Genomic DNA, 24,738 nt, shown 5'->3' on the forward strand with positions numbered 1-24,738 from the left:
GCCTTTCCTGGGCCTCATAGAGATGCTCTGTTCTGACCAGCCTCCCGCGGCGGAGCCGAGGCCTCCTGCGCATCCCCTTAGCCAATTAGGAAACGGGACTAAATAGGACTTCTGTTTGAGGAGTCGGATGGCTGGCGGGTCCTTTTCCATACGCTTTTGGGGGCAAGGTCTGGAGCTGAGTGGTAATCAACCAAAGCTGATGCTTCTTAAAATAAAATAAAATGTCCTGCAGTGAAGGCCCAGCCCTGCAGAACTCCCAGGAAATGAATCATGGTCGCTTGCCCATGGTGACTCAGACCAGAGCAGAGCATTTGCCCCCTGGGGCCGCAGAGCTTGTTGTTAATCTTCTTGATAACTTGTTTTAAAAAAGAAAGCAGAGGGTTCTGCCCTTCCCTGCCTCCTTAACAGTGTGTATGGGACACAATTAGTTCTTCAGTGATGAGGGAGGTCACCCTTCCCTCACCTTCCAGAGCACAGCCTGACTGGTCCTGGGCTCCTCACACCATGGTCTGCTTGTGTGTCACTATGAGAACAAGCCGTAGAGTGGGGCTGATGTGACCGCCTCTCTCTGGGTGGCTGTGGTGGAGCCCCGGCCCTCTGGGTCTCACGACGCTGTGAGAAGCGCCCATCCTGCAGGCAGAGTGAGAATGCGGCAGCAGATGCAGCGGTCATCTTGAGAGGGTGCCAAGGGGCGGGGTTCTGGGCACACAAGCACCAGCCACTCTTTGTCTTTACCACCCAGTTTCTCCACCGGAGATTCGTGGCCGGCCACGGTTGTTCCGCACGTGCTCAGACAGTGGCGGCCGGGCCTCCTCCTATTTGTTATGTAATTCCTCTGTCCTAGGGCCTGGGGGCGCTCAGGCCACTAGGGTGGGGCCCTATGGATGCTTCTCTCTCCTGCTACTGTGGGTGGACCTTCTCCGCTTGCTTCGCGCTCTGCAGGTGTGACCTGGCCAGGTGAGCTGTTCCAGCAGCCGGCGTGGCCCTGAGGTGGGTCTCATTCCAGCCCTACCAGCCCTTCTCAGAGTGACCCTGGACAGGTGCTTCCGCCTCTGAGCCTCAGGTCCTTCTCTGGAAGGGGGTTACAACCCTTAACTGCAGGGTGGAGCCGAAAGGGTGAGGATCTCAAGAGACAGGCCCTTGCAGACTCCCTGCACTCAGAAGAGGCTCCGGGATGGGTAGCAATTAATCTCCCCCTTCGGGCAGGCAAGGCGCCACCAGGCTTCGATTTGGGCCGTGCTGTTTAATTTTCGCTCCTGCGAACAGCCCGCCTTGAACGTCACCCCTGTCCTTACTCACTCCTGGCTTCGCGAGCTGCCGCGGAGACCTCTCTAGGCAAAACAGTAAAAGTAAATGATACGCTGCAGCCGGTTCATTCTCGGTGATACATAACTTGGCCACTAAAGCAATTACTTAATGGAATGTTCCTCGGGAAGGGGTGCTGGGATCACTGAGTGGTGTCTGCCGTGTGCCAGGCCCAGCCGGCACCTCAGCTCACCCCAGAGCTCCCTGGCACGGGTCCTGCAGGTTTGCGCTTCCCTCACATCCCCGTTTTTCTGTGCCCACTGACCCTGGCCATCGTTCACCCCACCGCAGACAAGGCACACCCTGCCATCCACTTCCTTAAGGCTCCGGGCCACTCGCTGGGCCCACGGGCTGCAGAAAGGACCGAGGTTTTGGCGAGCTTGGCCGTTGGGCACATACTGTTTCCTTGCCACGCCTCGGGGGAGACAGAAATGGTGGTGGTGTGTCTGTCCCAGCTGTGGGCCCCAGAAGTGACTCCAGCTGTAGGGTTGCCTAGGAAGGTCTCTGGCCGAAAGACTCCAGGCAGAGCCCTGCCCTCAGTTTCCCTGTCTGTAAAAGGCCAGGCTGGGCCAGAGGCCTTGATTCTTCTTTGAAAGTCTTCAATATGGACTTAAAGCTAAACCAGAGGGCCCGGGGGCAGGGGGAGTTCCCCCTTAAGAACAGGGTCACCTTTTCAAACTCCCCTCCAGTTCCGTCATCCCCGGGCCCAGGCCGAGGCTGGAGGGGAGAGGCAGGGGCTCCGTGCAGCCTGAAGAGCAGAGGGAGGGCACGACCCACTGGAGGCGGTGCGCCGTCTCACAGGCCAGCGCCGCACGCGCCCAGGCAGTGGAGAGCGGGTGCCGGGAGCACAGCCTGGACTTGCTCAGGGACACACCTCAGGGTGCACAGCGGGTGCTCATCAGGAAGTCGGGGGGGGAAGGTGTTGAAGTCTGGGGCTCAGCGTGCTCTTCTTCCCGCCGGCAATCAGAGCATTTCAGGTTGGGGGGAACGGGAGCTAAAAATACACCCACTGGCCTTTCATGACAGGTCAACACTGTGCAGAACAAAGAGCGAAAGGTCTCGAAACCTGACTCTGCTGCTCCGAAACATGACGGCACGTGGTCTCTGGAGCGCGGGCCGTGGCCACAGGGGACACAGCAAAATGATGTGTATTTCCAGGATGCGCTGCAGAAACACTTGAGTGCCATTAACCATTTCTAGAAGCTTCAGAAAGCCAGCGGTCAGCTTGTCGACGCCGCATCCCAATCACCGCTTCCTTCTCTGAGGGGCAGGGAAAGGCCCTCACGGCCCCGTGACTCCACAGGGGCTAGTTTCTTGCTGAAAACAGCGTGAAGACCTCTGCATTTAGGGGAAGTCAGAAAAAAGCAGATAAAACTAGGAAGTGGTTGATTTTCTTGTAAAGAATGCTATTCTGTAATCATGCCAATCACAGCCCGGTCTCAGTCCCCACACAGATCCGCCCCCTGTACCCTGAAGTCGCCCTCAGGACACAGTTCTCCCAGGTCCCAAGTGTCTGCTGAAGCTCCTGTTTCCCCCGACCAGGCGGCAAGCTGCTTCTCAAAGGCCCAGATGAAGATCTGAGCCTTCGCCGGCTGCGCAGCCCCACGCAGACGCCGGCCCCGAGGGGCCCTATATCTACAGGAACCGGAGGTCGGTGGGCCGGGCCACAGTTTGCTGGCCCTGCTCTAGACGTGAGTTCCCTGAGGGGAGAAACACCAAGTATTTGTCTTTATTCCTCCAGTTCTTGCACGGTGCCTAGCGCAGAAAAGGCACTCTCTAAATGGCCAGTGATGGGGCATGAATGAATAAAAGCAGACCCACTGCCCAGGAGTTTCAGTTTAACCACTGCCCAAGAGAAGTCTTTCTGCATTAGGGACTCAATATGGATTTGAGAAAGATTATAATTTGGTAAAATGAAAGAAACTAGTATGAAGCACTTAGACTGTGTCAGGTTCAAAGTGCCCAGCATTTCTGATATCAGTCCTAGGCGTGAGCGGTCCATCACTGTGAGCCGCAGCTCCCCAAATAAGCACAACAGACTCCGGAACCTCTGTCACTTTTAACCTGCAAACGATGCTTTCATTGAAAGTGCAGCCCGAGCCCGGGGGCTCAGTTGGTTGGAGTGTCGTCCCATCACCAAAACGATTGCCGGTTTGATTCCTGGTCAGGGCACATACCTAGGTTTTGGGTTTGATCCCCAGTCGGGGTACAAACAGGCGGCAACCAACTGATGTTCTTTCCTCTCTCTCTCTTTCCCTCTCTCTCTAAAAAAAATAAAATAAAAAAATCAATAAACACATCCTCGGGTGAGAATTTTAAAAATAATAATAAAAGAAAAAATCCATAAGGACATACCTCAGTATTCAGTGAGGATTAAAAAAAAAGAAGAAGAAGAAAGAAAAGAAAAGAAAGTGCTGCGGCAGCCATCAGCCCAGCCACTGTCAGAATTGTCGTAGAATTCTGAATGTGAGGGTCCAACGAACGTGCACTGGCTCCGCATCTGGCTGGGGATGAAGATGAGGCTGCTGAGGCAGAGCAAGGTGGGGGAATGGCATCCCGGCACCCACTTCTGGGACAATCTGCAAAACAAACTCTGAGGAGCGTATGCTGAGGTTGTGCTGAATTGGGCAATTAAGTCAACAGCATTGCTGGTTTTTTTTGTTTGAACAAATCAACTGTTTCCCCGAATTTTTGGCAGGATTCTTCCACTCATCCTGCGCAAGGTGGCTTACTTTGTTTGCAAGTTCTGAGTTGCCTCTTTTCCCCCACTGGACCCCAGGCTAACACCAAAGGCAGAACACTCTTAGGCATTTAAATACAAGCAACGGAGAGCTTGCTAGCCTGCCTTATCGAAGCTGGCAAGTAAATGGGTCCAAGCCAGGAGGAAACATGGGGACTGGACAGAACCAAGGACTTGGACACAAGGAAAAAGGCTATCTGGTCTGGTGCGTGCTGCTCCACGGGGAATCACTGTTATGCTTTGTGCACATTCTCTGGGCACTATTGACTCCAGAAATTGAGCTGAAGAATGCATTTCCTTCACTATTTAGTTCTTACCTCTTCTGAAATTTCCAAAGTGAAACTTTAAGCCTGAAAAGGGGTGGAGGCGAAGGCTCCTCTGTTTGTTTGTTTGTTTGCTTGTTTATTTTGGGGGACTGTAGATTTTATATCCTGCTACATTGCCAAATTCAGTTATTGAATCTAGTAGTTTTTTGGTGGAGTCTTTACCGTTTTCTATGTACAACATCATGTCGTCTGCGAATAATGAGTTTTACTTCCTCCTTTCCAAATTGGATGCCTTTTATTTCTTCTTCTTGTCTGATCGCTGTGGCTAGGACTTCCAGTGCTATGTTGAATAAGAGTGGTGAAAGTGGGCTTCCCTGTCTTGTTCCTGTTCTTAGGGGAAATGCTTTTAAGTTTTGCCCATTGAGTACGATGTTCACTGTAGGTTTATCATGTATGGCCTTTATCATGTTGAGATATGCTCTCTCTATTCCCACTTTGCTGAGAGTTTTTATCAAAAATGGGTGTTGGATTTTGTCTAATGCTTTTTTTGCATCTATTGATATGATCATGTGATTTTTGTCTTTCAATTTGTTTATGTGATGTATCACGTTTATTGATTTGCGAATATTGTACCGGCCTTGCATCCCTGGAATAAATCCCACGTGGGAGTGGTGTATGATCTTTTTAATATATTGCTGGATGCGATTTGCTAATATTCTGTTGAGGATTTTAGCAACTATGTCTATCAGGGATATTGGCCTATAATTCTCTTTCTTTGTAGTGTCTTTATCTGGTTTTGGAATTAGGGTGATGCTGGATTCATAAAAAGAGCTTGGAAGTGTTCCTTCCTCTTGGATTTCTTGGAATAGTTTGAGGAGTATAGGTGTTAGTTCTTCTTTGAATGTTTGGTAAAACTCCCATGTGAAGCCATCTGGACAAGGGCTTTTGTTTGCTGGGAGTTTTTTTTATTACTGCTTCTCTTTCATCAGTTATTTTTGCCTATTCAAGTTTTTTGATTCTTCCTGATTCAGTTTTGGGAGATTGTATTTTTCTAGGAATTTGTCCATTTCATCCATATTGTCCAGCTTGTTGGCATATAGTTGTTCATTGGATTTCCTTACAATCCTTTATATTTCTGCGGTGTCAGTGGTTAGTTCTCTGCTTTTGTTTCTGATTTTATTTACTTGGGTCCTTTCTCTCTTTGTTTCTTGATGAGTCTGGCTAACAGTTCATCAATTTTCTTTCTTCTTTCCAAAACCAGCTCTTGGTTTCATTGATTTCTTGTATTGTGTTTTAATCTCTATGGCATTTATTTCCCCTCTAATCTTTATTATTTCATTCCTTCTACTTACTCTAGGCCAGCGGTTCTCAACCTGTGGGTCGCGACCCCTTTGGCGGTCGAACAACCCTTTCACAGGGGTTGCCTAAGACCATCCTGCATATCAGATATTTACATTATGATTCATAACGGTAGCAACATTACAGTTGTGAAGTAGCAACAAAAATAATTTTATGGTTGGGTCACAAAATGAGGAACTGTATTTAAAGGGCCAGAAGGTTGAGAACCACTGCTCTAGGCTTTTCTTGTTCTCTTTCTTATTCTTTACATTGTAGGGTTAAATAGTTTATTGCTGATATTTCTTGTTTTGTTTTGTTTTTGAGGTAGGCCTGTAGTCCTATGAACTTCCCTCTCAGGACTGCTTTTGCTGTGCCCAGAGATTTTGGGTTGTTGTGTGTTCATTTTCATTTTTTTCCAGGCAGTACTTGATTTCTTTCTTGATCTCATTGGTAACCCATGCATTGTTTAATAACACGCTATTTAGTCTCCATGTACTTGAATATTTTTCGGTGTTTTTACTGTAGTTGATTTCTAATTTCATTCCACTGTGATCTGAGAAGATGCTTGATGTGATTTCAATATTCTTGAGACTTGTTTTGTTTCCTAACATGTGGTCTATCTTTGTGAATGATCCACGTGCACTTGAGAAAAATGTATATTCTGCAGCTTTGCAGTGAAATATTCTATAAATGTCAATTAAATCCACCTGACCCAGTGTGTCCTTTTGAGTCATTGTGTCCTTATTAATTTTTTGTCTGGAAGATCTATCCAGTGAAGTCAGGCATTGTTAAAGTCCCCTACAATGACTGTATTGTTGTTGAGCTCTCCCTTAAATTCCTCTAGAAGTCTTTTTTTATATATTTAGGTGCTCCTCTATTGGGTGCATATATGTTTACCAGGGTTATAGCTTCTTGTTGGATCGATCCCTTCAGTATTATGTGGTGACTTTTGTTGTCTCTTCTGATGGACTTATTTTGAAGTCTATTTTTTCAGATATGAGTATTGCTACTCCAGCTTTTTTCTTGTTTTTATCCCTTCACTGTCATTCTGTTTGTTCTGAGGTGAGTCTCTTGTAGAAAGCATATAGGTGGGTCATGTTTTTGTATCCATTCAGCTACTCTTTGCCTTTTGATTGGAGCATTTAAACCATTTACATTTAGGGTTATTATTGATAGGTATTTACTTGTTGCCATTTTAATTCTGTATGCCTAGGTTTCTCTCCCTGTTTCTTCTTCCCATTACAGCAGTCCCTTTAGCATTTCTTGTAATGCTGGCTTGATGGTGATATATTATTTTAGCCTTTTTTGTTCGGGAAGCTCTTTATTTGACCGTCTATTTTGAATGATAGCCTTGCTGGATATAGTAATCTTGGTTTCAGATCCTGGCTTTCCATTACCTAAAGTATTTCATGCCATTCCCTCTGGCCTGTAGAATTTCTGTTGAGAAATCAGGTGTCAGCCTTATGGGAGCTCCTTTTTAGGTGACAGTTTGCTTTTCTCTTGCTGCCTTTAAGATTTTCTCTTTGTCTCAAATTTTTGGCATTTTAATCATGTTGAGTCTGGGTGTGTGCCTGTTTTGGTTCTTCTTGCTTAGGGTTCTCTGTGCCTCCTGAACTTGTGTGACTTTTTCCTTATCATGTTAGGGAATTTTTCTGCCTTTATTTCTTTTTTATGTTGTTTGTTTTGTTTTTTCTCAAGAAAAAAATGTTTAAGTATAATAATGTTATGTGCATTTATCAAGTCTAGTAGTTTTTTATTAATATTTCCAGAAAAACTATTTTAAATATAATAATATTATATGCAATAAAAGTTAATACTTCAAGAAAAAAAGATTTTAAATATAATAATATTACCAAAACTGTACTAACATAGTGTAATATTACAAAAGTTGTAGGAAATATTAAAAATCTGCAAATAACTGGATTACGTCCATTATATTCAAAAATATTTTTTCCTCTGGATCTATTTTGGTTCATCAGTTTATTTTGTTCATTATATTCCACAAATGAGTGAGATCACGTGATATTTATCTTTCTCCGATGGGCTTATTTCGCTTAGCATAATGCTCTCCAGGTCCTTCCATGCTGTTAAAAATGGTAAGAGTTCCTTCTTTGTTACAGCAGCGTAGTATTTCATTGTATAGACGTACCATAGGTTTTTAATCCACTTATCTGCTGATGGGCACTTAGGCTGTTTCCAAATCTTAGCTATTGTAAAGTGTGCTGCTATGAGCATAAGGGTGCATATATCCTTTCTGATTGTTGTTTCTGATTTCTTAGGATATATTTCTAGAAGTGGGATTACTGGGTCAAATGGCAGATCCATATTTAGTTTTTTGAGGAAACTCCATACTGTTTTCCACGTGGCTGCACCAGTCTACGATTCCACCAGCAGTGTACTAGGGTTCCTCTTTCTTCACATGCTCGCCAGCACTTGTCATTTGTTGATTTGTTCTTGGTAGCTATTCTGACAGGTGTGAGATGGTACCTCATTGTTTTTGTTTGTTTTTTATGAACTCATGTATTTTATTTTATTTTTTTACTACTGATTTTTTTATTGATTAAGTTATTACATAAGTGTCCTTATGCCCATGTTACCCCCTATACCCCACTCATGCCCTCACCCCCCTGTTGTCTGTGTCCATTGGTTAGGCCTATATGCTTGCATATAAGTCCTTTGGTTGATCTCTTCCCCTTGCCCCCACCCTCCTCTACCTTCCCTCTGAGGTTTGACCATCTGATCGATGCTTCTCTGTCTCTGGATCTGTTTTTGTTCATCAGTTTATGTTGTTCATTATATTCCACAAATGAGTGAGATCATGTGGTATTTATCTTTCTCTGACTGGCTTATTTCACGTAGCATAATGCTCTCCAGGTCTATCCATGCTGTTGCAAATGGTAAGAACTCCTTTTTTACCGCAGCATAGTATTCCATTGTGTAGATGTACCACTGTTTTTCTAATCCACTCATCTACTGATGGGCACTTAGGCTGTTTCCAAATCTTAGCTATGGTGAATTGTGCTGCTATGAACATAGGGGTGCATATATCCTTTCTAATTGGTGTTTCTAGTTTATTGGGATATATTCCTAGAAGTGGGATCACTGGGTATGGAGTTTCCTCATTGTTGTTTTGATTTGCATCTCCCAGATGATTAGTGACTTTGAGCATGTTTTCATATGTCTCTTGGACTTCTATAGGTCCTCTTTTGAAAATTGTCTATTGGGGTCCTTTGCCCACTTTTTGATTGGGTTGTTTCTCTCCCTTTTGTTAAGTTGTATGAATTCCCTGTAAATTTTGGAGATTAAACCCTTATCAGAGATATCATGGGCAAATATGTTGTCCCATTCAGTGGGCTTTCTTGTTGTTTTGTTGATGGTTTCTTTTGCTGTGAAGAAGCTTTTTATTTTGATGTAATCCCATTTGTTTATTTTCTCCTTAGTTTCCATTGCCTTAGGAGATGTAGCAGTAAATATATTGCTACAACAGATGTCTGATATTTTGCTGTCTATGGATTCTTCTAAGACTTTTATGTTTACCCGTCTTACATTTAAGTCCTTTATCCATTTTGAGTTTATTTTTGTGCATGGTGTAAGTTGGTGGTCTACTTTCATTTTTTTTTTTTTTTTGCATGTATCTATCCAATTTCCCCAGCACCATTTATTGAAGAGACTGTCTTGACTCCATTGTATGCTCTTGCCTCCTTTGTCAAATATTGAGCATAATGGCTTGTGTCGACTTCTGGGTTCTCTGTTCTGTTCCATTGGTCTATATGTCTGTTCTTGTGCCAGTACCAGGCAGTTTTGAGAACAGTGGCTTTGTATCTGGTATTGTGAACCCTCCAACTTTTTTTTTTTTCTTTCTCAGGATTACTGCGGCTATTCGGGATCTTTTTTTATTCCATGTGAATCTTTGGAGAGTTTATTCTAGGTCTGTGAAATATTCCGTTGGTATCTTAAAGGGAATTGCATTGAATCTATAGCTTGCTTTGGGTAGTATGGATATTTTAATGATGTTAATTCTACCAATCTAAGAACACTGTATATTCTTCCATCTGTTTATGTCTTCCTCTATCTCTTTTTTCAGCTTCCTGTAGTTTTCCGAGTACAGGTCTTTTACCTCCTTAGTTAAGTTTATTCCAAGTATCTTAATTTTTTTGTCGCAATGGTAAGTGGGATTGTTTTTTTAGTTTCACTCTCTGTGAGTTATTATTGGTGTATAAAAAAGCCATAGATTTCTGGGTGTTAATTGTGTATCCTGCTACATTGCCGAATTCATTTATCAAGTCTGGTATTTTTTTTTTATGGAGTCTTTGGGGTTATCTATGTACAATATCATGTCATAGAAAAATGACAGTTTTACTGATTCCTTTCCAATTTGGATGCCTTTTATTTCTTCCTCTTGTCTGATCGCTATGGCTGGCACCTCCAGTACTATGTCCAACAGGAGTGGTGAGAGTGGGCATCCTTGTCTTGTTCCTGTTCTTTGGGGAAATGGTTTTAGTTTTTACCCATTGAGTATGGTGTTGGCTGTAGGTTTGTCATATATGGCCTTTATCATATTGAGATAGGCTCCCTCTATTCCCACTTTGCTCACAGTTTTTATCAAAAATGGAGATGGAGCCTTTGCCAGTTTTGCTCAGTGGATAGAGCGTCGGCCTGCGGATTGAAGGGTCCCAGGTTCAATTCCAGTCAAGGGCATGTACCTTGGCTGTGGGCACATCCCCAGTAGGGAGTGTACAGAAGGTAACTGGTGGATGTTTCTCTCTCATAAATGTTTCTAACTCTCTATCCCTCTCCCTTCCTCTCTGTAAAAAATCAATAAAATATATATGTTTTTAAAAATAGAGTTGGATTTTGTTGAATGCTTTTTCTGCATCTATCAATATGATCGTGTGATTTTTGCCTTTCAATTTGTTTATATGATGTATCACATTTATTGATTTGCAAATATTGTACCAGCCTTGAATCCCTGGAATAAATCCCATATGATCATGGTAAATAATCTTTTTAATATATTGCTGGATGTGATTTGCTAATATTTTATTGAGGATTTTAGCATCTGTGTTCATCAGGGATATTGGCCTGTAATTTTCTTTGTAGTGTCTTTATCTGGTTTTGGAATTAAGGTAATGCTGGCCTCATAAAAAGAGCTTGGAAGTGTGCCTTCCTCTTGGATATTTTGGAATAGTTTGAGGAGGATAGGTGTTACTTCTTCTTTGAATATTGGTAAAACTCCCCTGTGAAGCTGTCCGGACCCAGGCTTTTGTTTGCTGGGAGTTTTTTTTATTCCTGCTTCTATTTCATCAGTTTTATTGGCCTATTCAGGTGTTTTGATTCTTCCTGATTTAGTTTTGGGAGTTTGTGTTTTTCTAGGAATTTGTCCATTTCATCCACATTGTCCAGCTTGTTGGCATATAGTTGTTCATAGTATTTTCTTACAATCCTTTATATTTCTGTGGTGTCAGTGGTTTCTCTTCCACTTTCATTTCTGATTTTATTTATTTGGGTCCTCTTTCTTTGTTTCTTGATGAGTCTGGCTAATGGTTTATCAATTTTGTTTATCCTTTCAGAGAACCAACTCTTGGTTTATTGATTTTTTCTTTCTTCTTTTTTTTTAAGTCTCTATGTTATTTATTTCTGCTCTAATCTTTGTGATTTCCTTCCTTCTACTTACTCTGTGCTTTTCTTTTTGTCCTCTTTTTAGTTCTTTAAGTTCTAGGTTTAAAAAGTTTATTGCTCCTTTCACAGACCTGTACTGAGTCCCGTGAGGATAAGAAACTCTGAAACGGGAAAATAATAATAAGAAGAAGAAGAAGAAGAAGAAGAAGAAGAAGAAGAAGAAGAAGAAGAAGAAGAAGAAGAAGAAGAAGAAATAAAAGTAAAAAGTTTATTGCTGATTTTTCTTGTTTTTTGAGGTCTGTCTGTAGTGCTAGGAACTTTGCTCTCGAGACTGCTATTGCTGTGTCCCAGAGATTTTGAGGTGTTGTGTGTTCATTTTCATTTGTTTCCGGGAAGTTTTTTTTTTCTGTTTAAAGTATAACAAATAGTAGTACATATGTCTCCTTTTTTCCAATTGACCTTTCCCCAGCCTCCCCTACCCCCGGCACATGCCCTCACCCCGCTCCCAGTGTCTTGCGCCCATTGGTTATGCTTATATGCATGCCTACAAGTCCTTTGGTTGATCTCTTACCTCCCCGCACCCCTCAACCCTCCCCGGCCTTCCCGCTGTAGTTTGACAGTCTGTTCGATGCTTCTCTGCCTCTGTATCTATTTTTGCTTATCAGTTTATAATGTTTTTATTATCCATAAATGAGTGAGTTCGTGTGGTATTTTTCTTTCACTGACTGGTTTATTTCACTTAGAATAATGCTCTCCAGGTCCATCTATGCTGTCACAAATGGTAAGAATTCCTTCTTTTTTATAGCAGCTTGGTATTCCACTGTGTAGATGTACCACAGTTTTCTAATCCACTCCTATGCTGATGGGCATTTAGGCTGTTTCAAAATCTTAGCTATTGTAAATAGTGCTGCTATGAACATAGGGATGCATATATCCTAATTGGTGTTTCTGTTTTCTTGGGATATATTCCTAGAAGTGGTATTACTGGGTCAGATGGCAGTTCCATCTTTAATTTTTTGAGGAAACTCCATACTGTTTTCCACAATGGCTGCACCAGTCTGCATTCCCACCAGCAGTGAACGAGTGTTCCCTTTTCTCCGTATCCTCACCAGCACTTGTCATTTGTTGATTTGTTGATGATAGCCATCCTGATAGGTGTGAGGTGGTACCTCATTGTTGTTTTGATTTGCGTCTCTCAGATGATTAGTGACTTTGAGCATGTTTTCATACATCTCTTGGCTTTCTGAATGTCCTCTTTCAAAAAGTGCCTATTGAGGTCCTTTGCCCATTTTTTGTTTGGGTTGTTTCTCTTCCTTTTGTTAAGTTGTCTAAGTTCCCTGTAAATATTGGAGGTTATACCCTTATTGGAGATAACATTGGCAAATATGTTGTCCCATGCAGAAAGTTGTTTTGCTGATGGTTTCTTTTACTGTGCAGAAGCTTTTTATTTTGATGTAGTCCCATTTGTTTATTTTCTCCTTAGTTTCCATTGCCCTAGGTCCGTGGTCGGCAAACTGTGGCTCTCGAGCCACATGCGGCTTTTTGGCCCCTTGAGTGTGGCTCTTCCTAAGCCTTAGGAGCATCCTAATTAAGTTAATAACAAAATACCTACCTATATAGTTTAAGTTTAAAAAATTTGGCTCTCAAAAAAATTTCAATCGTTGTACTGTTGATATTTGGCTCTGTTGACTAATGAGTTTGCCGACCACTGGCCTAGGTGCTATATCGGTAAATATATTGCTATGACAAATGTCTGCTATTTTGCTGCCTAAGGCTTCTTCTAAGATTTTTTATGGTTTCCCTTCTTATGTTTAAGTCCTTTATCCATTTTAAGTTTATTTTTGTGTATGTAAGTTGGTGGTCTAGTTTCATTTTTTTGCATGTATCTGTCCAATTTTCCCAACACCATTTATTGAAGAGACTGTCTTGACTCCATTGTATGCTCTTGCCTCCTGTGTCAAATAGTAATTGAGCATAATGGCTTGCGTCCATTTCTGGGTTCTCTGTTCTGTTCCACTGGGCTATATGTCTGTTCTTATGCCAGTACCAGGCAGTTTTGAGAACAGTGGCTTTGTAATATAGCTTGATATCTGGTATTGTGACCCCTACAACATTGTTCTTCTTTCTCAAGATTGCTGCAGCTATTCCGGGTCATTTTTTATTCCAGATGAATTTTTGGAGAATTTGTTTTAGGTATTTGAAATATGCCATTGGTATTTTAATGGGGATTGCATTGGATTTATAGATTACTTTGGGTAGTATGGACATTTTAATGATGTTGATTCTACCAATCCATGAACATGGTATTTTCTTCCATTTCTTCATGTCTTCCTCTATCTCTTTTTTCAATGTTGTGAAATTTTCTGAGTACAGGTCCTTTATATCCTTGGTTAAGTTTATTTCTAAGTATCTTAATTTTTTTTGTTGCAATGGTAAATGGGATTGCTTTTTAAATTTCTCTTTCTGTGAGTTCATTATTGTTGTATAGAAAAGCCAGAGACTTCTGGGTGTTCATTTTGTATCCTGCTACATTGCCGCATTCATTTATTAAATTTAGTAGTTTTTTGATGGAGTCTTTGGGGTTGTCTATATACAATATCATGTCTTCTACGAATTAGGACAGTTTTACTTCTTTTCCAATTTAGATGCCTTTTATTTCTTCTTCTTGTCTGATCACAATGGCTAGTACTTCCAGTACTTTGTCGAACAGTAGTGGTGAGAGTGGCCATCCCTGTCTTGTTTCTGTTCTTAGGAGAAATGGTTTCAGTTTTTGCCCATTGAGAATGATGTTGACTGTGGGTTTGTCATATATTGCTTTTATTATGTTGAGGTATGATCCTTCTATTCCCACCTTGCTGAGGGTTTTTATCAAAAATGGGTGTTGGATTTTGTCAAGTGCTTTTCTGCATCAATGGATATGATTATATTGTTTTTATCTCTCAATTTGTTTGTATGGTGTATCTCCAGGAAGTTTTTTATTTCTTTCTTGATCTCATTGGTAACCCATGCATTGTTTAATAACATGCTATGTTGCCTCCAGGCGTTTGAATATTTTGATTTTTTTTTTTTTTACTGTAGTTGATTTCTGATTTCATTCCACTGTGATCTGAGAAGATGCTTGATATGATTTTAATCCTCTTGAACTTATAGAGACTTTTTTTGTGTCCTAACATGTGGTCTATCTTTGTGAATGATCCACGTGCACTTGAAAAGAATGTATATTCTGATGTGTTGTGGTGAAATGTTCTATAAATGTTAATTAAATCCATCTGATCCAGTGTATCCTTTAGAGTCTCTGCTTTGTTGTTAAGTTTTTGTCTGGAAGATCTATCCAGTGAAGTCCGTGGCGTGTTAAAGTCCCCTACTATTACTGTATTGTTGATCTCTCTGTTAAAGTCCTCTTGAATTTTTTTTTTATATATATTTAGGTGTTCCTGTGTTGGGTATATACATGTTTAGCAAGGTTATATCCTCTTGTCTGATCAATCCCTTTAGTACTATGTAGTGACCTTTGTTGTCTCCTATGATGGCCTTCATTTTTAGTCTATTTTGTCAGATATGAGTATTGCTACTGTAGCTTTTTTTTCTTTCCCATTTGCATGGAAAAATTTTTTCCATCCCATCACTCTCATCCTGTGTGTGTCTTTGTTTTGATGTGGGTCTCTCGTAGACAGCATATGGTTAGGTCATGTTTTTTTTTATCCTTTTTGCTACCCTATACCTTTTGATTGGAGCATTTAGTCCATTTACATTTAGGGTTATTATTAATAGGTACTTATTTATTGCCATTATATTTCTGTATAGCTAGGTTTCTCTCTCTGTTTCTTCTTCTCATTACAGCAATCCCTTTAGCATTTCTTTTAATGCTGGCTTGGTGGTGATGTACTCTTTTCGCCTTTTTTTTTTTTTTTTTTTTTTTTTTTTTTTTTTTGTCCAGGAAGCTCTTTATTTGACTGTCTATTTTGAATGATAGCCTTGTTGGATATAGTAACCTTGGTTTCAGATCCTTACTTTCCATTACCTTGAGTACTTCGTGCCATTCTCTTCTGGCCTGTAGAGTTCTGATGAGAAATCAGGTGTCAGCCTTATGGAAACTCCTTCATAGGTAACAGTTTGCTTTTCTCTTGCTGCCTTTAAGATTCTCTCTTTGTTTTTAATTTTTGCCATTTTAATTATGATGCGACTGGGTGTGGGCCTGTTTGGGTTCTTCTTATTTGGGGTTCTCTGTTTCTCCTGAACTTGTGTAACTTTTAACTTTACCAGGTTAGGGAAGTTTTCTGCCGCTGTTTCTTCAAACAGCTTCTTAATGCCTTTCTCCCTTTCTGCCTCTTCTGGCACACCTGCTATTCGAATATTGTTATGTTTCATGTTGTCCCACAGCTCCCTTAAGCTGCCCTTTGTTTTGTTTTGTTTTTTGTTTTGTTTTACATATATTTTATTGATTTTTTACAGAGAGGAAGGGAGAGGTATAGAGAATTAGAAACATCGATGAGAGAGAAACATCAATCAGCTGCCTCCTGCACACCCTCTACTGGGGATGTGCCCACAACCAAGGTACATGCCCTTGACTGGAATCGAACCTGGGACCCTTGAGTCTGCAGGCTGATGCTCTATCCACTGAGCCAAACCGGTTAGGGCTGCCCTCTGTTTTTTCTTTTTCGTTCTCTGATTGAGTGATATTTTCAACTCTGTCTTATAATTCACTGATTCAGTTTTCAGCTTCCCCTAATCTGCTGTGTATTCCTTTCAATGTGTTCTTTATTTGTGTTATGCCATTCTTTATCTAAGACTGTTCTTTTTTCATAGTTACTATATCTTTTCTCATGCTGTTGAGCATCTTTACCATCATTACTCTGAACTCTGTTTCAGATAAATTTCTTATTCTGCTTCATTTCTCTCTTGTTCTGGAGAATTCTCTTGTTCTTTCATTTGGGGGTTGTTTCTTTGTCTCCTCATTTTGGCTGTCTGTTTAGGTTTGTGACTGTGTCTTAGGTAGATCCTCTATACCAGTGGTCGGCAAACTCATTAGTCAACAGAGCCAAATATCAACAGTACAACGATTGAAATTTCTTTTGAGAGCCACATTTTTTTAAACTTAAACTATATAGGTAGGTACATTGTTATTAACTTAATTAGGGTACTCCTAAGGCTTAGGAAGAGCCACACTCAAGGGGCCAAAGAGCCACATGTGGCTCGAGAGCCGCAGTTTGCCGACCACGGCTATACCACTCAATCTCTAGTGGAGGATAGTGTCAAACGCTGTTTCTGACTAATTAGATGAGACAAAGACTCACAGCTTCCAGAGACTGTCTCTGTCTACAGACTGATAGGATTCTGACTTGAATTGCCCCAGTGCAATCATCCTCAGGTGTGATAGGAGGTTTTTTTTTAACAGGGTGAAGTGTTGCTTCTGCCTGGAGACTAATTTTTTTTTTTATCTCTTAAGTGGCCTCAGGGCAAGGTGTTTTCCAATAGGGTGGGCCAACTGACTTCCCCCCAGGCAAGGCAAATGTCTATGTGGGAAAGATGTCCTCTGCTGCCTGAGTGAATAACTTAGCACCAGAAACTGAGGTGTCTGCCTTCTGAGCTCTAACCCCTGATTCCCCAATCCTGGCTTCTGCTCACACAGTTCCAGTTCACTCCTCCCTCCCTCTGTTGTAGCACAAGGTGGGTGGTTCCACAGGGAATTTTGTGCATTGGCCGTTTAAGAGGGTGCCCAAATTTCTAGCCATCTCTCACCGGCAGACAGCCACTCTGGTGCTTTTCATAGCAGATGTTATGTGGGTACCCTCCTCAGTTCTGGTGCTTTCTGTTGGGGGGCCCAGCTTGGGGATTAAATCCCAGAGTTCTCAGTGGCAGCCCCCACAGCTGAGGTATCTCTCTGGAACTTCAGTTGCTATCTGCGGGAGCCCAGCCAGCCCTTTCTCGCTCCACCCCTCCTACCAGTCTCTATGCAATCTCCACTTTCTGTCCTTGGGTGTCAGGGTTTCTCCTGCAAGTCGTCCGCTTATTTTTCAGGAAGTATTTCTGTATTTTAGTTGTAATTCCAGTTTGTTCCTGCGAGCATGTTTGTGCAGCATCCACTTATTCTGCCACCATTTTTAATTTCTCCAGTCTCCTCTGTTTATAAAAGTATTCCTTTTCATTTGGATTTCTTTCAATAGCAAACTCTCTAATGGATTTTTAATAGTGTATTTATTTGGTATATTGACTGGACAGTGCATGTCATAGTTAAAAAATAATTCGAAAGATACAAAAGGTTCACAGTGAAAAGTGACCATCTTTCTCACCTCTCTCTCCCTCCTGAAAGGCAAACCCTGGCCAGGTGTCGTCTGCATTCCTCACAGCTGTGCTTTGTATATATAAACGTGTGTGTGTGTGTGTGTGTGTGTGTGTGTGTGTGTGTGTGTGTTTCCCTTACATGAACTGCAGCACATTCTGTGTACAGTGCTGTGCAGCCTGCTCTCTTCACTGGGCAATCTACCATGAAGCCTTTCCCGTTCAGTATCTGAGGAGCTGCCCAGACACCCCATCATTAGTTCAGCCCCCAGTGATGGGCATGCCTTCTCTGTTGGGATTGTTTAAAGCAAGGCTGGGGAACGTATGGCCCGTGGGCCGTATGAGGCCTATGAAATCATTCGGTCTGGTCCTGCCAAGGCATTAGGGGTGAGTTAATTAAATGTTTGACCAAATACCGCAGCTAATTTTTAAGTTGATAATTTTGTTTGGCCCTTGAATGATGTTATAAATATCCAAATGGCCCTTGGCAAAAAAAAAAAAAAAAAAGGTTCCCCACCCTGGTTTAAAGCATGAGACCAGCAGGGGAGGAGCTAGGTGCGGCTGGGCTGGTGCTGCGCGCAGGGCTGAGCCCTCAGGGGAGAACCCCCACAGGAAGAGAGTCTAAAGAAAAGATACTGCCAGGAGATGCGAGCGGTGTCCTTCGTGTTGCTGGGGATACAGATCACAGGGCACTTGTGTTGGAAATACAGTGGGGGCTGGTGCTCATGTTACATCACCATGGCAACCCAGTCCCCAACCTGGTCAGCTGCCTCTGAAAATCTTCCCCCTTCATGCCCTTCCACGAGGTGACCCAGCGGGGCCCAGGAGGGAGGCCTCAGAAGAGAATGTTTCTCTCCAAGCTCTGTCCTCACGATCCAGCAGGCATGTGGTCCGTGTCACGCGTCTCCCAGTACATGGGCTCCCAGGTGGCTTCCGGCCCCTGCGGGGCAGGTGAGCTCACAGCACCTTCCCTTTGCCTTCAGAGCTTTCAGCTCCCAACGTGGATGTGAGCAACGCTGAGTAAAAGTCAAAAACAAACCGTATAATGTTGACAAAAATGAGTATTCCGCAACCCCTGGGGAGAAAGAGAACCAAGCTGTGGGGTTTTGTGTCCTTTTTCAGGGCACGTGGACTGCTGCTCGGGTCGCCAGATCCGGGCTCTGAGAAGACGGAGCCTCTGCTTCATTTTCCTTAGTTAGCAAACGAATCGCTTTGGCAACGCACAGCCTCTTAAAGTACTAATTCTGCGAAATAGTCTAACATATTAGTGACTCAGTCTGAAAATTAGGAAACTTTTCAAAGCCAAGTTTCACAGCCAGCGTCTTAATTTAGTGAGAGCACAGAATGGTAAAAACAAAAATAAAACAGGTCCTTGGGCATACAGAACATCAGCTAAGCAGCTGCTGTGCACGTGAGCCTTGAAGGCGGCTCAGCAAAAACAAAGCACCCAAAACAAACAAAAAACAAAACAAATAAAGCTCCTTCTGTTACAAAAAACAAAACTAAAAACAAAGCATCCCTGCCAGCAGTTTCTGCAGCGGGACACCCCCATCGTCCACGGACGGGACACCCCCATCGTCCACGGACGGGACACCCCCATCGTCCACGGACGCTGCGAGGACGCCCGGCCCGCCTTCCCCACCAACGTGGAAAGAGCACCTGCAAACGGATGACTCGACAAATGGAAGGTAAATCTCATTCATTCTCAGCCTCTGAGCGAACCCATCGCCGAGTCTATTAGCAGGATCTCCGAATCCTCCGCGGGGACCGCAGTCCCTGTCAGATGTGCCCTCCCATGTAATGGGAATATTATGCGGCCGGTGGTCCCAGCAAGTCTCCACCACAGTGATGAAGCTGAAGGATTCGAGCAGCCGGGAGGCAGCAATGGGACCTCCACAGTCAGCACCAGCAGCAAACCGCTGCGGGCCGGGCTCTGACCTGGGAGGGGGCCAGGAGAGGAGCCTCGCAGCGGAGAAGCGGTCCGGCCTGGGTCCTACCTGACAAAGAGACCGTCCTCCAGGGGCCCTGCAGCCATTTCTACTCATAACCGAATAGCATTTCATTTCCAGGGACCCAAGAGTCGCATCTGAAAGGGAACTCCGGGGGCTTAGGTGGGTGGCTCCTGTGGCCTGAGCAGGCCCAGCGCTCTCAGTGAGCCACCGGGACGTTTGCTCTTGGTATAGACTCTGACTCGCATTGAAATCGAGGGTGTGGGCTGTGGATGGTTTGCGAGGGTCGAACGAAACCCCAAGGGGTGGGTGAGGCGCCCTGCGGTTTCAAGTCTATGGGCTCCGGATCCCGACGGAGCAGGAGGGGTGTGGAAGCAAAGTCCTGATGGTCCCCCCTCCCTGGACTCAGGTACTGACTTGAAGCCTTGGAGCTGCCAGAGGCAGCTCCACAGACCGGAGGCGCCAGCAGTGCTGCAGAGGGGCCCAGAGAGCTTGGAGCCAACGGGTCAAGCCCCTGCTCCCCGCTGGCCCGAGGCCCGCCACCCCCGCTCAGGCAGACGCAGTCCTGAGGGTCACCGCACCTCCTCCTCTGCAGGTTTCCAAAAAGGAGCCTGGGGGCCGCTCTCCGCCTGGCTGCCCCACTGCTCCTGCTCCCAGGACCATGCTTTCTGGCAGAGCTGGGGCCTTTCAGCAAGTGGGGCTGCAGGAGCGACACCCAGCATCGGAAAGCCGCCTGCAGGGCAGCCGGCTCGGCGTGGAGAGTGCTCCCCTGGAGAGCCCGGAAGCCACGGGGCTGTGGGGGGGAGGGTGTTGAGCGATTGGGGTGGCATTGCAGGTCCGCCTCTCCCTCTCCCTGCTTCTGGTACACTCACTAGCTCTCCCTACCTGCGAATCGGGACTTCTGGCTTATCTGGAGCAAAGTGTCCATGTGTCTAGTTCTGGATGGGGCGCTGGGGCCTCACGGAGAACTGCAGTGGGCCGGGCATTGGCTCTCTGGGCCTGCACAGCCCCGTCTCTCTGTGAGGGCCCCTGGATTTGCCACTGAGAGACGCAGATCAGGCCGAGGGAGTGTGGGGGCCAGCTGGAGACCTCCCTGCCACCCCCGGCCCTGCCCGATGGCTGGGGAGGTAGTGGCCTCTTAGGACCCCGAGGGGTCAGAGGAACTCCCCCAAGACCCCTGCTCATCCCCCCCGCCCCCGGGGAATCACTCTTTTCAGTGTGGGGACTGCGGCTCAGATGCACCCAGGCCCAGAGAATTCTAGATCAAAGTCTTGAAGGACAAAAGCTAGTGCCGGAAGAGCTATTGGCCAACATGGCATCTCCTGGGCCATGGGCTGTCCTCGGGTCCTGCATGAGCTTCTGGAAGTGGCCTGGGCTGCCTGAGACACTACCTGTGAGCCCATTGAAAGCTATTGGGGCCAGCAGCCTGGACCAGGGGGTGCCTTCACCTTTTCCTAAGGCTCTGAGGTGCCTGGATGAATGGTTAACTCAAAATATGCACAGAAATGTCCTGGGAAGCTCCTGGGGCCAGAGGCAGCCCATCCCCAGACCCACCCTCACCATCGCTTCCCCACAGCCTTCCCTCTGAGCGTCTTTCTTCGCCTCTGCCAGCATCACCTCTCCAGGACCTGCTGCCGCAGCAGCAGCCAAAATAAAAATGCATAGACTCTGCAGTGGAAAACAAACGACAACTTTATTGCTTCGCCGCAGCCTCCCCGGGACATGAATCATGAGTTTCCATGCTGCCACCCGGGCCAGGAGCGGAAACCGGCTTCTGCTTCCTTCGGAGGCCCTGTCGTCCGAGGCGCGGGGCTGCAGTGGCCAGTGCAGGGCTGTCGGGGACTGGGGAGGTGGGTCTACCCGTCCTGGGGGCCTGGGCTCTGGTCACCTGTGCTACGCCCGCGCCCGCGGAGCCCCTGGGTGCAGAGTAGAGGATTCATGCTGCCCCCTCCCCCAGCCCCACATCTCGCAGAGGAGGAATTTGAAGATGGATGCACATGGGCAGGCCCCCATGACTGGCGTACACCCCACTGGACCTGGTGCCTGGGTGGGAGGCTGAAATCGAGGGCTTTGTGGCACTCCCAGGACGCCTGATGAGGCCTGGGCATGCGGAAGCGGCGGGGGGGCTGTTATCCTGACATTTCTGGTGAGGACTTGTGCAGAAGCCAGGGAAACCCCGAGGGCCTTGGGTGTCTTTCTTGGTGGAGTTGTGGTGTCTAAAACACCTGTTTCAGAACCTGCGTCTTTCCTACCTGCCCCTTCCTTTCATCAGCCCCATGAACTTGGGTGCTCCCACCTTCCAGGACCACAGGCATTGCAATGGCCCCTTCGCAGCTCTTGTTCTAGCCTCGTCTCCGTCTCGCCTATTCTTCGCTGTGCTTCTGAAAGTCATCCGAGGGTATCTGCCTTCTGTCACCCTCCCCACCATCTGCAGCACCAACAGCCCCCAACGTACACCGCCGTCTGGGGGGCCTCTGTGGCCTGCACAGCGGTGTTTAAACTCCTTGGCAACTTCAAGGTCTCATGCGTCCATCCATTCAGGGTCTGTGATGTGCCCCGCATACAGCGAGGAACAAAAATAGCCCCTGTTCTGCCATCCGGTCCGGGAGCAGAGACCTTGAAGAACCACACACACACGCACGCACACACGCACGCACACACACGCACGCACGCACGGCACACATGCAAAGTTACGGCTGGGATCAGAGGTCAGAGAGGTCAGGGCAGCTCTGGGAGCAGGTGAGGACTGGGCTGAAGGAAGGATAGTGAGGCCTAGTGAAGGGGGAAGCAAAGTGGAACATATTGGTCTTTATCGGAAGAGCAACGGGGAGCTGCTGCAGGCTTCATGGGGGCGGGGAGATTTACTGACAAGAATGTCTGTAGCTGCTGTGTATAGAACAGACTAGAAAGGGCAAGACTCTGTGGGCACAGTGGGGCAGTGCAGAGGCCCAGGGAGCGCTGGGGGACTGTGCCCTGGGTTGGGGAGGGGACTGGAGAGGGCTGTCTTTATAGGTGGAGGGTGAGGGACAGAACTTGCAGAATTTGGCTGGACACGGCTATCACCCACTGAGGCAGGACTTTCGGGAAGGAGACCAGATTCGGGGAGATCCTGAGTCTGGTTTGGGGCCGGTGAGTTCAGAGGGCCTTGAGGGCATCTGGTTGCACCCCCCACTTTAGCCAATGCTCCTTTTCAGCCCAGAGCTACTGCCTTCACATCAAGAGAGATTTACTTCACCCGGGATATTTTTGCACCCTGGAATGACCTTTCTCCCACCTCCACTCGAGAGACCCCGACCATCCTTCACGCCAGCTCTTCCTACAGCACACCCTGCCGCGCACCAGCTTCCCAGCACCCCTCACGGAGGCGTGAAGTGAGGCGCAGAGACACCAGCGCCCATCTCCCAGGGCCAAGCAGCAAGAAGCCCCTCCCCGCACCGAAGGGCTTCCCACTCTGCTGCTCTCGCCCTACAGGTCCCCTCTCACACACGCCTCCCAGCGCCCCGCCTGGGTGCTCAGTTCTGGAGGACAGGACCCACCCTGACAGGCTTAGCAGCCCCCACAGCCCAGCCCGGGGTCTTGCCAGAACCATCACTCAGCCCGAGTGTTAAGGACAGCCTCCCCCAGGAGCCTGGCGGTCCAGAGCCACATAACATCTCAGTGTATGCATTCCAAACAGGCCGTGGGAGGTGCGCGCTGAAACACCATTCCATCTCGCGCTCCGCGCCGAGGCCGAGCAAATGGATCTGTGCAGAAATGCTCTTTAAAATGCATTATGTGCCTGCGTTTAAAGAGACGCCCGCTGCTCGGTGAATTTCAAAAAGGAGCAAGGGGGTGATGAACGACCGCGGCTTGTTAGCAGGCTGAGGAACAGGGCTGTGTCTGTCTGCGGTAAATAAAGTGTGGACATCTGTCCCCTGCGGGGCTGTGCGGGGAGGGGCCCGAACCTGTTGGACGGACAGCGCAGTTCCCACGGTCCCGGTGTCGGCCGTCAGGTGCTTACTTGGGTGGCATGTGGAAGGAGCCACGGGGCCAGGATCCCATCCCACCCCCCCGGCCGGCCTCGGGGTGGTGGTACTGACGCAGAGAGGACGCTTCTGGGCCGCCACCTCCAGGCGTGGGCACGCAGGTGTGCTTGGCTTCGGTTTTGTGTTTTTAGCTAAGCCAGCAGGTCCTGGTCTGGGACTTTGGTGCCCGGGGCGGCACTCTGGGACAGGCGTAAGGCCGTTTCCTCCAGCTGCCTGAGGGGGAAGGAAGGGATGTGATGGAGGCGGCTCTGACGGATTTCCCTTCCCTGTATTACAGGTCCTTGCCGGTGCCTTTGGGCTGGGCTCCCAGTGTCGTCGCGGGGGCGTGCACAGATGCAGATACAAGATAAAGGATGGGCCTGTCCAGCCAAGGTGAGCGCGAGTGTCATCACCCTGGAGCCAGTGGCGCGGGCAATCATTCACACAGACGATTTCTTCTGAGATGGACAGCTTCTCGCCCGGCCTCGGGGAGCTGGGAGTGTGACCTTGGGCAAGTTATTTGCTTCTGGGGACCCTGACGCCCCTGGTGAGATGAGCAGCACCTGCCAGCCAGCCGCCGTGCGTCCAGGAGCCCTCGCCGCACCTGCCCAGGAAACATCACAACCTGCCAAGCAGGGCCGGGCAGGGGCGGCCGGCCACTGGCGCCATCCCGGTGGGCTGAGCTTGGGCCTTCCCCAGCGGTTTGTCTGAACTCAGCTGCGGGCACGTTTTCCCAGCAGGCCTCCCGCTAAGGAGACAACAGGGCTGGCGTCCGGTGTCACCACCGATGGGGCTGTACTGAGTGGGTGGCACTCCCCGCGGCCTGGTTTCCTCGTCTGTCGAACAAGGATGGCGATCATGCAAAGTGCTTGGGTCTTACGGTTGCTGCTACTGTGTCCATGAGGACGTTTCAGTAATAAAGTCCGAGGTGGCGTGGCCTGTACCCCTTGTTGGTCTTGGTCTTCCTTGCAGCCCCAGGTCTGAGCTCAGAGCGGAGCTCCAGGTCCTCGCTCTTGCTGGCTGACCTCCTGGGGGGCACCTCCAGCGCTTCTCGTTTCTGGAGGAAAACAGCTTCCGCAGCCCCCGCCGCCCACAGAGCCCCCCTGCGCGCCTGCCGCCAGGGACGCCTCCGCGGAAGGGCTGGCCGAGGCTGCGGCCCCGGAAGCCCTGCTTCTGGCATCTCTGGGCCGCTGAGGAGGAACCCCTCCCTGAAGTCACAGCTCTGCTCACCCTCTGGG

The 24,738-nt window shown here is 46.8% G+C and overlaps 1 long non-coding RNA gene across 2 annotated transcripts in view; it reads left to right on the forward strand.

Moving 5' to 3' along the window:
- LOC118663775 overlaps window positions 1-24,433 on the forward strand; it is a 116,390-nt gene extending 91,957 nt beyond the window's left edge. For both annotated transcript variants that reach the window (XR_004970138.1, XR_004970139.1), the window contains one exon: window positions 23,799-24,433. This is a non-coding gene — a long non-coding RNA (uncharacterized LOC118663775). The remainder of the gene's footprint in view (window positions 1-23,798) is intronic.
- The last annotated feature ends 305 nt before the right edge of the window (window positions 24,434-24,738 follow it).

Source organism: Myotis myotis, unplaced genomic scaffold, assembly GCF_014108235.1.
Source record: "Myotis myotis isolate mMyoMyo1 unplaced genomic scaffold, mMyoMyo1.p scaffold_m19_p_9, whole genome shotgun sequence".
Classification (NCBI taxonomy): Eukaryota; Metazoa; Chordata; class Mammalia; order Chiroptera; family Vespertilionidae; genus Myotis; species Myotis myotis.